General features: G+C 40.2%; 1 pseudogene; it reads right to left on the minus strand.

The window, feature by feature from the left end:
- Positions 1–1,400: 1,400 nt before the first annotated feature.
- The window catches only part of LOC133236613 (placental prolactin-related protein 3-like), a 40,392-nt pseudogene continuing 27,204 nt past the window's right edge, over positions 1,401–14,588 (minus strand).

The following is a 14,588-nucleotide window of genomic DNA, read 5'->3' on the forward strand; positions in this document are numbered from 1 at the left end:
TGGTGCTTGCAGAGTGAGGGAAACAGAGAGGCTGTGGTGACTACTGCAGGTGGGGAGCTGTGGGTTCCAGAACATTTCCCTTGATTGAAAAGAAAACTATGAATCTGGGGACCCCCAACTTGTGAATGTCCTGGAAAATCACAAGGATATCCCACAAGGGAAAGACTTGTCAGTCAGGGGGAATTTCTGATCAGTCCGCCTGGACCAAGAGAAGGCTACAAGAGCACCATGTAAGTCAGTGATGTCAGAACTTTCCCATCTCGTTACCATCTCCCTGTTCCAACATGGTCCAAGAAATGAAGATCCAGAGAGGGAGAGAGAAGCAACCTTGCAGAAATGGAGACATCTATGTTTCCTGGTAGGTCCCCTGGGCCTCAGCAGGGGAGAGGGAGACATTGAATAGACTGAATATGAGATGGAGCTGACACTTGACTGACCTGGACTTGTGAAACCCAGAGTGATAGAATGTATGGAATGGCTACAAGGTGATGCAGGAAATGAGGATGCAGTGGAGTGTGGGTGACGACAGCCACTGGAGGAGGAAGAGCCAGTTCACATTTGTATCTTCTACGGTCTCAACATTTGTGTCCCCCAGAAACTTCATATGATGTAATTCTGATTCCCATGATATGGCATCCATAGATGGTGCCTTTGTGAAGTGATAGAGTTATAAGAATGGAGCCTCTTCAATGAGATGAGTGCTTTTATATATAAGAGACACTCAGAGCTCCCGAGCCCTCCCCCAATGTGAGGATACAGTACTAAGTGTGTGACCAGAATGGACCCTGCATGACCACACTGTGGAAATCCATTTGCATTGTTTTTAAGCCTGTAATATTTTGTTATAGAAACTGAGAAGAACTAAGAGAGCATCCTGACAATCTTTACACAGTTCAGTAAACCTCATGCTATTTATACAAAGGTGCGAAGCACTTATCTTGTCTGGTGTAACACTGTGATAGCTGGCTAACAGTTCATGGCTGGCTTTCATCAAGAGACCTGAGTATTCAGTCTTCTTAGTAGCATGACCAGAACCATGAACAATTATCTAAATCTTTGATTCTAATAACTTGACCCAGAATAATTGGCTGTGATTCTTACATAATCTTTTAATGGTCTTCTTTGTAATGCCAGGTTCTGCCATTTGTGACTAACCTTAATAGGAGCTTCATTCTGTCAATAGTAGGGGTGGATTTTCTTTTGATTTTCTATTAAATGAAGATAAGAAATGTTAACAAATTGCCCTGTTAGATTTTGACCTCTCTATAGAGTCTGTTTTTATTTTTTTAAGAGGAGACCCATTTCACCGAGCATGCATTAAAATGCTGTAAATTTCAAAGAAGCTTGCTATGGGATAGATCATTATGACCGCCTCAGAGCTGGATGGGATGGACGTGGATTTAGCACATGTTGGTGATTCAGCACATCAGGATCTTGGTATAAATGTCAATTTTATGTGTATCTCCTCACAGGCACTGGAACAGGATATAAAATACAAAAGGACACCTTTCTTCATCTCTGAAATTCAGGATTGGAAGTTTTGCCCAGTAAGTGCAAGCTTCCAACATCTTTCCCTTGACTGGAAAAATAACCTGAATACTCAATAGATAATGACCTCTTAATTCATTTTATAAGTATTTGCTTATTTTTGTCCCTTCTAATTATCAAATTAAAATTTGGGGAAGACATACGAATAATTATAGATATGGATTTTGGAGCCAGCCTATGAGAAAACTCTTAGGAATCTAAAAAGTAGAAACATAACTCTAGTTTAAACTTTCTCTTTTCTTCCTTCCCACTCTCATCCATTGATTTGAGGAGAACAGAGAAAGATGACAAGTGGACCTTCAATAGCAGATGTCCTGGGATACTTTGAAGAAAATGCTGATTTGGAAATTCTGTTCTCTAGTTCTCTTACTCTTGAAAATATTTCAACCACCTGTGCCCAGGAAGAGGCAAGCTTTTGGTGGAATTGTGTGCAATGCAGGGAAGGCTGCCCATGTCAAAAATTGCAGTAAAATTCTTATTCCTTTACAGGAGAATCTATCACTATGAATGACTAGGTTCCTGCTTTATGTAGTAGCAGTCTAGAATATACAAGTCATGAACCTTTTTCTTACAAAATGAGATAATTCCAAACTCCTTACGCATTACAGAGGTCACCTTTTTCATTCATTAACAAAGCAAGAAAGCCCTCTGCAGCATGCTCACCTGGCTGAATTGCCTCTCTATGAGTGCTTGAAGTTTGTATGATTTTTTAATACTGTCTCTGGCGCTTCATAGGATAGCATCTGAGACTTCTTTCATACACTACAGGCCCTTGACTAGATGATTCAGAGAATATTCCAGGAGTTATTTTAGGAACTAATTCTTCTGATGCATTCCAATTTATAACATGAAGAATTTTCTTTTTTCTTCTTGAATTTTACCACCCACTCAGTGAGTTCTTTTATGTTGCGTATATTTGCTTGAGAGAATCTAAGTATTTACGGCAAGTCAGTATGTGCTGCAGTGCCTGACCCAGGAAAGAGGGATTATATCTGGGCCCACATCATTGTCACCCAGTGATTCATTTGTATTAATGAATCAGATGAGTCGTTCGTATTGATTTTTGGTCAGTAATTTGTTTTATGATATTATAACAAAGAGACAATGAAAAGACATGACTTTCCTAAACAGGCTTCTCTCTTCAGCTGATCCCACACCAGCCCCCTGCTGACATCAGAAGAGTCTCTTTTGTTGACATGTGTCCGGGCTGAAAATGGCACAGCATTGTCTTTAGTAACAGCATCAGTGGGATTCACAGTGGAGGGTCCCCCCTAGTTCACCACTACTAGCAGAATTGAGCCTGAAAATCCGGGGGGCTGAAGATCTCTAGTTAATATGCTTGATTTGTTTACAGCCATGAACTGTTTTAGTGGTAAAGAACAGAGAACTGAGTAGGATTAAATATAGTAATGCACATAAAGTGCTGAGTAAAATGTATGGCCATGTAGTAACTCTCAATAAACTTTAAATTTAAGCTTATTGAAAAATCCTTCCTCCTCCTCCTCCTTTTTGACCTTATCCTCATTACTAATGAGCTTAACAGAGGAAAAGAATGCTGGTAACATTAAGAAAGTTGTAGAGAGAGAAGAGAGTATTTTAATGGGGGATGCATGTGAATATATTTTAAATAATGTTAGGATGAAGGATAATGCAGGAAATCAGAAAGGAGAGATTATAATGGTGAAAATTTGGAGTTGCCGTAAATGATTGAGGCTTGATATGTAAACTGTGTTGTTCTCAGAACAGAGGCAATTGTTGTGGCCATGAGAAGCAAAGCAATGTTTTATAGGCCATTGTGGGGGGGACTTACAAGTTAAGAATAAAAAGTAACAGAAGAGTCATTCGCAATGACGAGTGAAGGAGGTGTCAGAGAAGTAGAAGCAGAATCAGGAGAGCCTTGAAAGGCAGCTGCGGGGGCTCAGGTGGTGCAGTATAGGACTCCCACGTACGAGTCACTCGTAACAGGGAGTACTCAAAACTGGGGTGTGTTTCTTACCTATTCATGAATTTTGCAATCTTATATTTTACACATGGAAGTTCCCATTCATTTCCTGTTTTTGTACAGTATAATAGCTGCAATCCTGTGTCTAATGCATTGGTTGAACTAAAGTTGTCTGCATGGACGATTTATAGATCTGTTATTTATGTTGCTACTACAGATCTTTAGTCATCCCTTGATTTCGCTCATGCTTCATCAACTGCATAATATAATTTCTCTTCAACTACTTATGGTTCCTTCACCTTTTTCTGCATGTACAGTTACCACACCTCTAACAATCTGAGGCCTGGTAAACTACATACTGTCTCATTTGATCTGGTGAAAAAGTCTTTCCCAGGGGAAAGACTCACTTTCATCTGTTGGGCTTTTTCTCTTTCTTCAGGAGTATGGAGGGAATTGGTGTGGCAGTTGTTGGTTGCATTGATATACTCCAGTTTGCCCTGGGCATATTTTTTCATCCTGAAAGTGATCAGGCAATTAGTTATGGTCGTTGGGTATTCAGTAGATGAACCCATTACCAGAACATTAACATGTTTGATAGACTGTAATTTTTTTAACGGGGGGGAGGGGGGCATCACAAAATTTGAAAATCATTCTTTTCCTACGTCTCTATAAAAATGATTTTACATCTAACTTTGCTAAGTTCAATCTTTTCCCTTCTCTATTTAATCATTATCTCTTTTTTTTAATTTTTTTGTATTTGAATCAAATATATACATTTTTACCAATACTTGGTGCTTCCGAGGTGACAGTAATGGTAAAGAACACCTGCCAATGCTGGAGATATAAGAAGAGTCAGGTTTGATCCCTAGGTGAGGAGCATCCCTTGCAAGAGGGTAGAGCAGCATACTCCAGGATTCTTCTCCTGGTGAATCCAGGAGAGGAGCCTGTTGGGCTACAGTCAGTAGGGTTGCAAAGAGTTGGACACAACTGAAGTGACTTAGAATGCATGCATGAACCTATATTTAACCATTTAATATCTTGTTTACTGTGGGTTAGAGCCAATGCTGCTCCTGCTGCTAAGTCCCTTCAGTCGTGTCCGACTCTGTGCAACCCCATAGATGGCAGCCCACCAGGCTCCCCCATCCCTGGGATTCTCTAGGCAAGAACACTGGAGTGGGTTGCCATTTCCTTCTCCAATGCATGAAAGGGAAAAGTGAAAGTGAAGTCGCTCAGTCGTGTCCGACTCTTCGAGACCCCATGGACTGCAGCCTACCAGGCTCCTCCGTCCATGGGATTATCCAGGCAAGAGTACTGGAGTGGGGTGCCATCACCTTCTCCAGTAAGGAGTAATATGGTTATGACTCTGACTTATGTCTGATCCGCACACCAAAAAGCTTAGTGTTCATCCCAGGTGCAGAATACAATCTTGTTTATGGTGACAAAATGGTACATCAGAAAAACATGGCATAAAGTTATAGGAAGTACTAGCAATGGACTGAGAATAATAAGAGTAGAAAAATCTAACTAACACATTGATAGAGAAAAACTAGTCTTTAGCAAAAGTTATGAACATTTCAAGAGATTACTTGGAAGAGTTATAAAAAAAATGGACAGTCAAAAATGGAGGATGAAGCAAAAACTAGAGTAAAAGAACAATGTGAATTTAATAGAAACCTTTAGCTCTGCTTTTTATTAGCTGTATACTCCACTGTGTGCTCCTTGATTGACCTAAAAGAATTAGCATACAACTTACAAATACTTTCCACAGAAAGAGAATAATTGTTTCCAATTAGCATACTGTATTGGTGTTTTTCTTTCTGGCTTACTTCACTTTGTATAATAGACTCCAGTTTCATCCACCTCATTAGAACTGATTCAAATGTATTCTTTTTAATGGCTGAGTAATACTCCATTGTGTATACGTACCACAGCTTTCTTATCCATTCGTCTGCTGATGGGCATCTAGGTTGCTTCCATGTCCTGGCTATTATAAACAGTGCTGCGATGAACACTGGGGTACACGTGTCTCTTTCAGTTCAGGTTTCCTCAGTGTGTATGCCCAGCAGTGGGATTGCTGGGTCATATGGCAGTTCTATTTCCAGTTTTTACTGAATCTCCACCCTGTTCTCCATAGTGGCTCTATTACTATTTTAATAAATATCAACCTAGTATACCAGAGAATTAAAGGGAATAAAATTACAATAGTATTAGTAATAATGCATTCCCCCAAATTATAATCCAGTAATGCTCCCAGTTTAAAATGACTTTCTATCCATGTATAATTGAGGTCCCCTACTCATTTTTCCTTACTAGTTGTTTCAATTTTGAAATAGAATGTAGAAAAAAATGCAGTGGAAAATTCTGAAAATCACCTTGGATTTTAGATGCCTCAAGATTAAGTATGTAATTATTAGTTTTTTACAGTTAGTAGGGCTATTCTTCGGAGAAGGCAATGGCAACCCACTCCAGTACTCTTGCCTGGGAAATCCCATAGATGGAGGAGCCTGGTGGCTACAGTCCATGGGGTGGTGAAGAGTCAGAGACGACTGAGCGACTTCACTTTCATTTTTCATTTTCATGCACTGGAGAAGGAAATGGCAACCCACTCCAGTGTTCTTGCCTGGAGAATCCCAGGGATGGGAGTCTAGTGAGCTGCTGTCTATGAGATTGTACAGAGTCGGACATGACTGACATGACTTAGCAGTAGCAGCAGGACTATTTTTAGCACATATAGCTCAGTATAGGGTGATTGCTATTGAGTGAAGGATGTATACTGTGAACTTCAATCACCAAACAGGTGATTGGAAATTAAGAATGCAATGCCAGGAAGACACAGGTTTTTGTTCTGGAAGGAAAAACTTACAGTGTCTGTCATCTACAGTCTAATCTTAAGATTTTTCAAACACTTACTCTTCCGTTGCTCATTTAATAATTTGGGTTGCTTGATTTATTTTCCTACTGAGTTGCATGAGTCTCTTATATGAATTTGGATATGAAACCCTTAACAAATATGTGAATTGCAAGTATCTTTTTTTCACTCCATAGGTTGTCATTTCATTTTACTGATGGCTTCTTTTACTATGCAGAAGGTTTTGAGTTTGATGTGGCCTCACTAGTTTATTTTTGCAGTTCTTGCCTTTACTTTTGATGACTGAGTTGTCTGAGCTGCTTGTATTTTGGAAAGCAATCCTTTATCAGTTGTTTTATTTGCTATTATCTTCTGCCATTCTTAACAAAACACACAGACTGGCTGAATGGATACAAAAACAAGACCCATATATACACTGTCTACAAGAGACCCACTTTAGTCCTAGACACATACAGACTGAAAGTGAGAGGATGGAAAAAGATATTCCATGCAAATGGAAATCAAAAGAAAGCCACATTAGAAATTCTCATATCAGAAAAAAATAAACCATAAAATCAAAACTATTATAAGAGATAAAGAAGGACACTACCAAATAATCAAGGGATCAGTCCAAGAAAAAGACATAACAATTTTAACTATTTATGTACCCAACATAGGACCACCTCAATAGATAAGTTAAACACAAACTGACTCAAAGGGTAAATTGATGGTAACACAATAATAGCAGGGCATGTTAACACCACACCTGTACAAATGGACAGATCAACAAAACAGAAAATTCATAAGGAAACATAAGCCTGCTGCTGCTGCCAAGTCACTTCAGTTGTGTCCGACTCTGTGCAACCCCATAGATGGCAGCCCACCAGGCTCCCCCATCCCCGGGATTCTCCAGGCAAGAACACTGGAGTGGGTTGCCATTTCCCTCTCCAATGCATGAAAGTGAAAAGTGAAAGTGAAGTCACTCAGTCGTGTCCAACTCCTTTCGACCCCATGGACTGCAACCCACCAGGCTCCTCCATCCATGGGATTTGCCAGGCAAGAGTACTGGAGTGGGGTGCCATTGCCTTCTCCAACATAAGCCTAAAAAAGAAATATTAGAGCAAACAGACCTACTGGATATCTTCAGTACATTCCATCCAAATGCAGAATATATTTTCTTCTCAAGTGCACATAGAACATTTTCCTCATCTTGGGTCACAATAAAACCTCAGTAAATTTAAGGAAATTTAAATTATATCAAGAACTTTCTCTGACCACAACACTATGAGATTAGACATTGATTATAGGGAAAAAAAAAAAAACTTTAATGAACACACAGGCATGGTGACTACACAACACATTTCTAAATAATGAAAAGGTTACTGAAGAAATAAGGGAAATCAAAAAATTCCTAGAAACAAAGAACAGTGAAAACACGATGATCTAAAACCTAGAGGATGCAACAAAAGCAGTTATAAGAGGGAAGCTTAAAGTAATAGAAATCCTACCTCAAGAAACACATTGAATAGACAACCTAACTTTACATATCTTTAACTCTTTTAAAATTTCTCTTATCAATGTCTTAAAGGTTTTGCATAAAATCTTTCAACACCTTACTTGTTTATTTCTAACTGTTTTATCTTTTTCTGATGCAATAGTAAATGGGATTATTTTCTTTATTCCACTTTCTGATAGTTCGTTGTTGATATATAGGTTGGCAACTGAGTTTCGTATATTGGAATATAGTAAACATAATGTATGCTATCTTTAAAGAATAGACATTTTCCCACAAATAAGACATACAGATAATCAACAGGTATATGACAAGATGCTCAGCATCACTAATAATCAAAGGAAATGCAGAACAAAAGCACAAGGGATATCACCTCATACCTATTTGAATGGCTAGTACCAAAAATGTAAGAAATGGCAGATGTTATTGAGGATGTGGAGAAAAAGGAGTGCTTATGCACTGTTGGTAGGGATGTATACTGGTGCAACTCCATGGAAACATACTGTGGAGGTTATTCAAGAAATTTAGAAGAGAACTATTATGTGATCCATTATCCCACTTCTAGATACACAGTCAAAGGAAAGGAAATCATTGTCTCAAAGAGAGATCTGTATTCCCATGTTCATTGCAGCATTATCCACAGTAGCCTTGGTATAGGAACAACCTGAGTATCTTTCAACAGGTGAATGGATTAAAACAATTTGATGTGACATATATTGGTAAATATTATTTATCCATTAGAAAAAGAAAGAAATCCTTCCATTTGTGGCAACATGGATGAAACTAGAAGGCATTAAGCTAAATAAACTAAGTCAGAGAAAGACAAATACCACAAGATCTCAATTTTAAGGAGTCTCAAAAAAAAAAAAAAAATCTCTGAGAGGGTGGACATCATCTAGTGGCATACCGACTCAATGGATATGAATTTGAGTAAGCTCTGGGAGTTGGGATGGACAGGGAAGCCCAGCGTGCTGCAGTCCATGGGGTCTCAAAGAGTCAGACGGTACAGAATGACTAACTCAACTGAAGAGAGTGGAACTTACCTGTGTTCTCCTCAAAAAGCAAAAGTTAAACATGTGTGATGATGGAAAGGTTACTTAATAGAAAGGGAAACTCATTTCTAATACATGCACAAATGGGGGTGGACAAGATGAGGAGGGGTAGGTGGAAGTGGGGTACACCTCTCTCCACCCATGCATCAAGAATGTCTAAAGATGCAGCAGTTCTCACAGAAGACCAGGTGAATCCTGGCAGGACTCCCTGACTACTGAGAAGGAACATCCGGATCCACACAGAACTTGGTAGGAAAAGGAAAGAAGGGACAAGAAGGAAGGGGAAGGAAGGAGGAGAGCAAGTGGGACCAGCCTGCACCTGGGGATGAGGGAGCTGAAGCACAGGGGAAAGATCCCTGCATCCATGGCCATCCACTGGGACAGGGGAGTCACTTGAAGCTGTTAGGGAGTGAACTAACTAATATGTGACAGTCTGAATGGAGTGAGAACCACATAGACAAGCCATGCTGCAGCCTCTCATACCTCAGACAGGGTTGTAAGTCCACTGGTGTACACAGAAGCTGGGAGCTGGAGCCATGGGGATTGCATAATGATCCCAGGGTGAGGACTCCTGAGGACCGAAGGGAGTCAGCTGGGTGGGATGGGATGGAGGAAATCTGATGCATGAAATGCTTCTTAAGAAAAGCCAAGAGGCCATAAAAGTAGGGTTCCAAAGCCTGTGGAGTAGAGCTATCTCTTTTTCCATGCTGGTACCTGTAAGTTGAGCAATAGAGAAAGACTTCAGTGAGGGTGGTCCTTGAGTGCCTGATGCACTAAGCAATGGAAAATTTTGAATCTGTATATACCCTGCTGCTGCTGCTGCTAAGTCGCTTCAGTCGTGTCCGACTCTGTGCGACCCCATAGACGGTAGCCCACCAGGATCCCTGTACCTGGGATTTTCCAGGCATGAACACTGGAGTGGGTTGCCATTTCCTTCTCCAATGCATGAAAGTGAAAAGTGAAAGTGAAGTCCCTGAGTCGTGTCTGATTCTTTGTGACCCCATGGACTGTAGCCTACCAGGCTCCTCCGTCCATGGGATTTTCCAGGCAAGAGTCCTGGAGTGGGGTGCCATTGCCTTCCCTACCCTATTCAACTACCGCACAATTGGACTCATCTCACATTCTAGTAAATTAATGCTCAAAATTCTGAAGCCAGACTTCAGCAATATGTGAACTGTGAAATTCCAGATGTTCAAGCTGGTTTTAGAAAAGGCAAAGGAACCAGAGATCAAATTGCCAACATCCGCTGGATCATGGAAAAAGCAAGAGAGTTCCAGAAAAACATCTATTTCTGCTTTATTGACTATGTCAAAGCCTTTGACCGTGTGGATCACAATAAACTGTGGAAAATTCTGAAAGAGATGAGAATACCAGGCCACCTGATCTGCCTCTTGAGAAACCTGTATGCAGGTCAGGAAGCAACAGTTAGTACTGGACATGGAACAACAGACTGGTTCCAAATAGGAAAAGAAGTACATCAAGGCTGTATATTATCACCCTGCTTATTTAACTTATATGCAGAGTACATCATGAGAAATGCTGGGCTGGAAGAAACACAAGCTGGAATCAAGATTGCTGGGAGAAATATCAATAACCTCAGATATGCAGACGACACCACCCTTATGACAGAAAGTGAAGAAAAACTAAAAAACCTCTTGATGAAAGTGAAAGAGGAGAGTGAAAAGGTTAGCTTAAAGCTCAGCATTCAGAAAACAAAGATCATGGCATCTGGTCCCATCACCTCATGGGAAATACATGGGGAAACAGTGTAAACAGTGTCACACTTTACTTTGGGGGGCTCCCAAATCACGGCAGATTGTGCTTGCAGCCATGAAATTAAAAGAAGCTTACTCCTTGGAAGGAAATTTATGACCAACCTAGATAGCATATTCAAAAGCAGAGATATTAATTTGCCAACAAAGGTCCGTCTAGTCAAGGCTATGGTTTTTCCAGTGGTCATGTATGGATGTGATAGTTGGACTGTGAAGAAAGCTGAGCACCGAAGAATTGATGCTTTTGAACTGTGGTGTTGGAGAGACTCTTGAGAGTCCCTTGGACTGCAAGGAGATCCAAGCAGTCTATCCTAAAGGAGATCAGCCCTAGATGTTCACTGGAAGGACTGATGTTGAAGCTGAAACCCCAATACTTTGGCCACCTCATGGGAAAAGTTGACACATTGGAAAAGACCCTGATGCTGGAAGGGATTGGGGGCAGGAGGAGAAGGGGACGACAGAGGATGAGATGGCTGGATGGCAGCACCGACTCAATGGACATGAGTTTGGGTAAACCCTGGGAGTTGGCGATGGACAGGGAGGCCTGGAGTGCTGTGACTCATGGGGTTGCAAAGAGTCAGACAGGAATGAGTGACTGAACTGAACTGAAAAATAAAATATGAATTAAAAATAAATCAAAGATCTGGAATAAATCATAACCACCTGTATAACAGCTTTCAGTGATATCTTGGAGTTCTAGCTGATTATGGAACCTAAGAATGGTCTTGGGAGATCCCCAAACTTGTAATTGCTGTCTGAAGTGAATGAAGTCTTGAGGACTTTCCACAATTAAATTTGCATCCCTCTAAGGCCCTTTTTTTTCCATATGCATAGCCGTGATGTTTCCATGTTTTTCAACTGGTACTTGTCTAAGAAATCAGTAATTAACTCATATTTCAAATAGGAACATGTATAGGAGGGAGGGGATTGCTCAATGACTGATAACCAAGGAAGACTCAAGATACTCATATACTGTTGTGAAATCCATCAAGGAGTTTGCCATCTCAGACCCTCCACCTGGGGCTGCTTCCTTAGTCCTTGGCTTCCTATCAGCACCACAGAGCATTCAGTATGGATGAAGCACTGAGCTACCTTAGACAAGTCAGTCTCCTCCTTGGGTGCCATGGACTAAATGCTTGTTCTCCAAAAATTCACATGTTGAAAATCTAATCCCCAAAGTGATGATTTTAGGCGGGGGGTGGGGGGCAGCATTGGAAAATGATTAGGTCATGAGGGCAGAGACCACATGAGTGAGATTAGGGCTCTTGTGAAAGAGGCCTGAAATACTTGCTCATCCCTTCCATTTAGGGATATGTCCTGGAAGAGGCCCTCACTCATTCAACTATGCTGGCACCCTGATCTTGGACTTCTAGCCTCCAGAACTGTGATCAATTACATGGTTTCTAAACCACCCAGCCTCTGGCATTTTGTAATAGCAGCCTGCATGCACTAAAACACTGGACATAATTAAATGGGGGAAAAAAAATGGTCAATCTTGTTTTCCCTTCCAAGGTCATGAATGTGGAACAGGTAGCATAGATATACAATTCCAAATAAAGTGGCACATGGTAAAATACTCCATAGAATTGTACATTTCTTTCCAATTGTAGTTCTTTGACATGCCCACCTGGGAAGATATTTTATTAGAGGTAATTAACATTTAAACCAATAGACTGTGGATTTTATGCAATCAGTTGAGGATCTTAAATGCAAAGATAGAAGTTTCCCAAAATCAAAGCAATTCAGCCTGAAGCTGGCACCATTAACTGGTACCCCAATCTCCAGCCTATCAGCCTAAAGATGAAGCAACTGGAGCCTAAGGCCTGTCTTTGGGCTCTCATCAGATTCCTAACGTAACTGCTCTTTGACTTGAAAACTTATCTTTACTTCCTAGGCCTTGGTTTTCTCAACTGGAAAAGGAAAATTAGAGTAGAAAATCCTTTACATTTCCAAAGATTATGCAAATCTCTGTATAAAACATGATTCCAAACTGACGTTTTATTCTTTTTCCCGAAAAGAAGAGTATCGATTGGTTAGGCAGCTTTCCTGTTTGGATCTCTTTATCTGCTCTATCCCACAGTGTATTTCTCTAGCTTAGCTTTAAGAAAAAATCATTTTATTTCCAATATTCTGGGAGGTATGTCATAGAGGATCCTGCTGTGATTTATGTCGGATAGTGTTTGGGCTATGTTCTCCTCTAGCAGTTTTATAGTTCCTGGTCTTACGTTTAGATCCTTAATCCATTTTGAGTTTATTTTGGTGTATGGTGTTAGAAAGTGTTCTAGTTTCATTCTTTTACAAATGGTTGACCAGTTTTCCCAGCACCACTTCTTAAAGAGATTGTCTTTTCTCTATTGTATATTCTTGCCTGCTTTGTCAAAAATAAGGTGTCCATAGGTGCGTGGATTTATCTCTGGGCTTTCTATTTTGTTCCATTGATCTATATTTCTGTCTTTGTGCCAGTACCATACTGTCTTGATGACTGTGGCTTTGTAGTAGAGCCTGAAGTCAGGCAGGTTGATTCCTCCAGTTCCATTCTTCTTTCTCAAGATTGCTTTGGCTATTCAAGGTTTTTGTATTTCCATACAAATTGTGAAATGATTTGTTCTAGCTCTGTGAAAAATACCATTGGTAGCTTGATAGGGATTGCATTGAATCTATAGATTGCTTTGGGTAGTATACTCATTTTCACTATATTGATTCTTCCGATCCATGAACATGGTATATTTCTCCATCTATTAGTGTCCTCTTTGATTTCTTTCACTAGTGTTTTATAGTTCTCTACATATTAAAAATTAAAAGTTTCTGCACAACAAAGGAAACTATAAGCAAGGTGAAAAGACAGCCTTCGGAATGGGAGAAAATAATAGCAAATGAAGCAACTGACAAACAACTAATTTAAAAAATATACAAACAACCCCTGCAGCTCAATTACAGAAAAATAAATGACCCAATCAAAAAATGGGCCAAAGAACTAAATAGACATTTCTCCAAAGAAGACATACAGATGGCTAACAAACACATGAAAAGATGCTCAACATCACTCATTATCAGAGAAATGCAAATCAAAACCACAATGAGGTACCATTTCATGCCAGTCAGAATGGCTGCAATCCAAAAGTCTACAAGCAATAAATGCTGGAGAGGGTGTGTAGAGAAGGGAACCCTCTTACACTGTTGGTGGGAATGCAAACTAGTGCAGCCACTATGGAGAACAGTGTGGAGATTCCTTTAAAAACTGGAAATAGAACTGCCTTATGACCCAGCAATCCCACTGTGGGCATACACACCAAGGAAAGCAGAATTCAAAGAGACACATGTACCCCAATGTTCATCGCAGCACTATTTATAGTAGCCAGGACATGGAAGCAACCTAGATGCCCATCAGCAGATGAATGGATAAGAAAGCTGTGGTACGTATACACAATGGAGTATTACTCAGCCATCAAAAAGAATACATTTGAATCAGTTCTAAGGAGGTGGATGAAACTGGAGCCTAATATACAGAGTGAAGTAAGCCAGAAAGAAAAACACCAATACAGTATACTAACACATATATATGGAATTTAGAAAGATGATAATGATAACCCTGTATGTGAGACAGCAAAAGAGACACAGATGTATAGAAGAGTCTTTTGGACTCTGTGGGAGAGGGAGAGGGTGGGATGATTTGGGAGAATGTCATTGAAACATGTATAATATCATATAAGAAATGAATCACCAGTCCATGTTCAATGCAGGATACAGGATGCTTGGGGCTGGTGCACTGGGATGACCCAGAGGGATGGTATGGAGAGGGAGGTGGGAGGGGGGGTTCAGGATGGGGAGTATATGTACATCCATAGTGGATTCATGTTGATGTATGGCAAAACCAATACAATATTGTAAAGTAATTAGACTCCAATTAAAATAA

Source organism: Bos javanicus, chromosome 23, assembly GCF_032452875.1.
Source record: "Bos javanicus breed banteng chromosome 23, ARS-OSU_banteng_1.0, whole genome shotgun sequence".
NCBI lineage: Eukaryota > Metazoa > Chordata > Mammalia > Artiodactyla > Bovidae > Bos > Bos javanicus.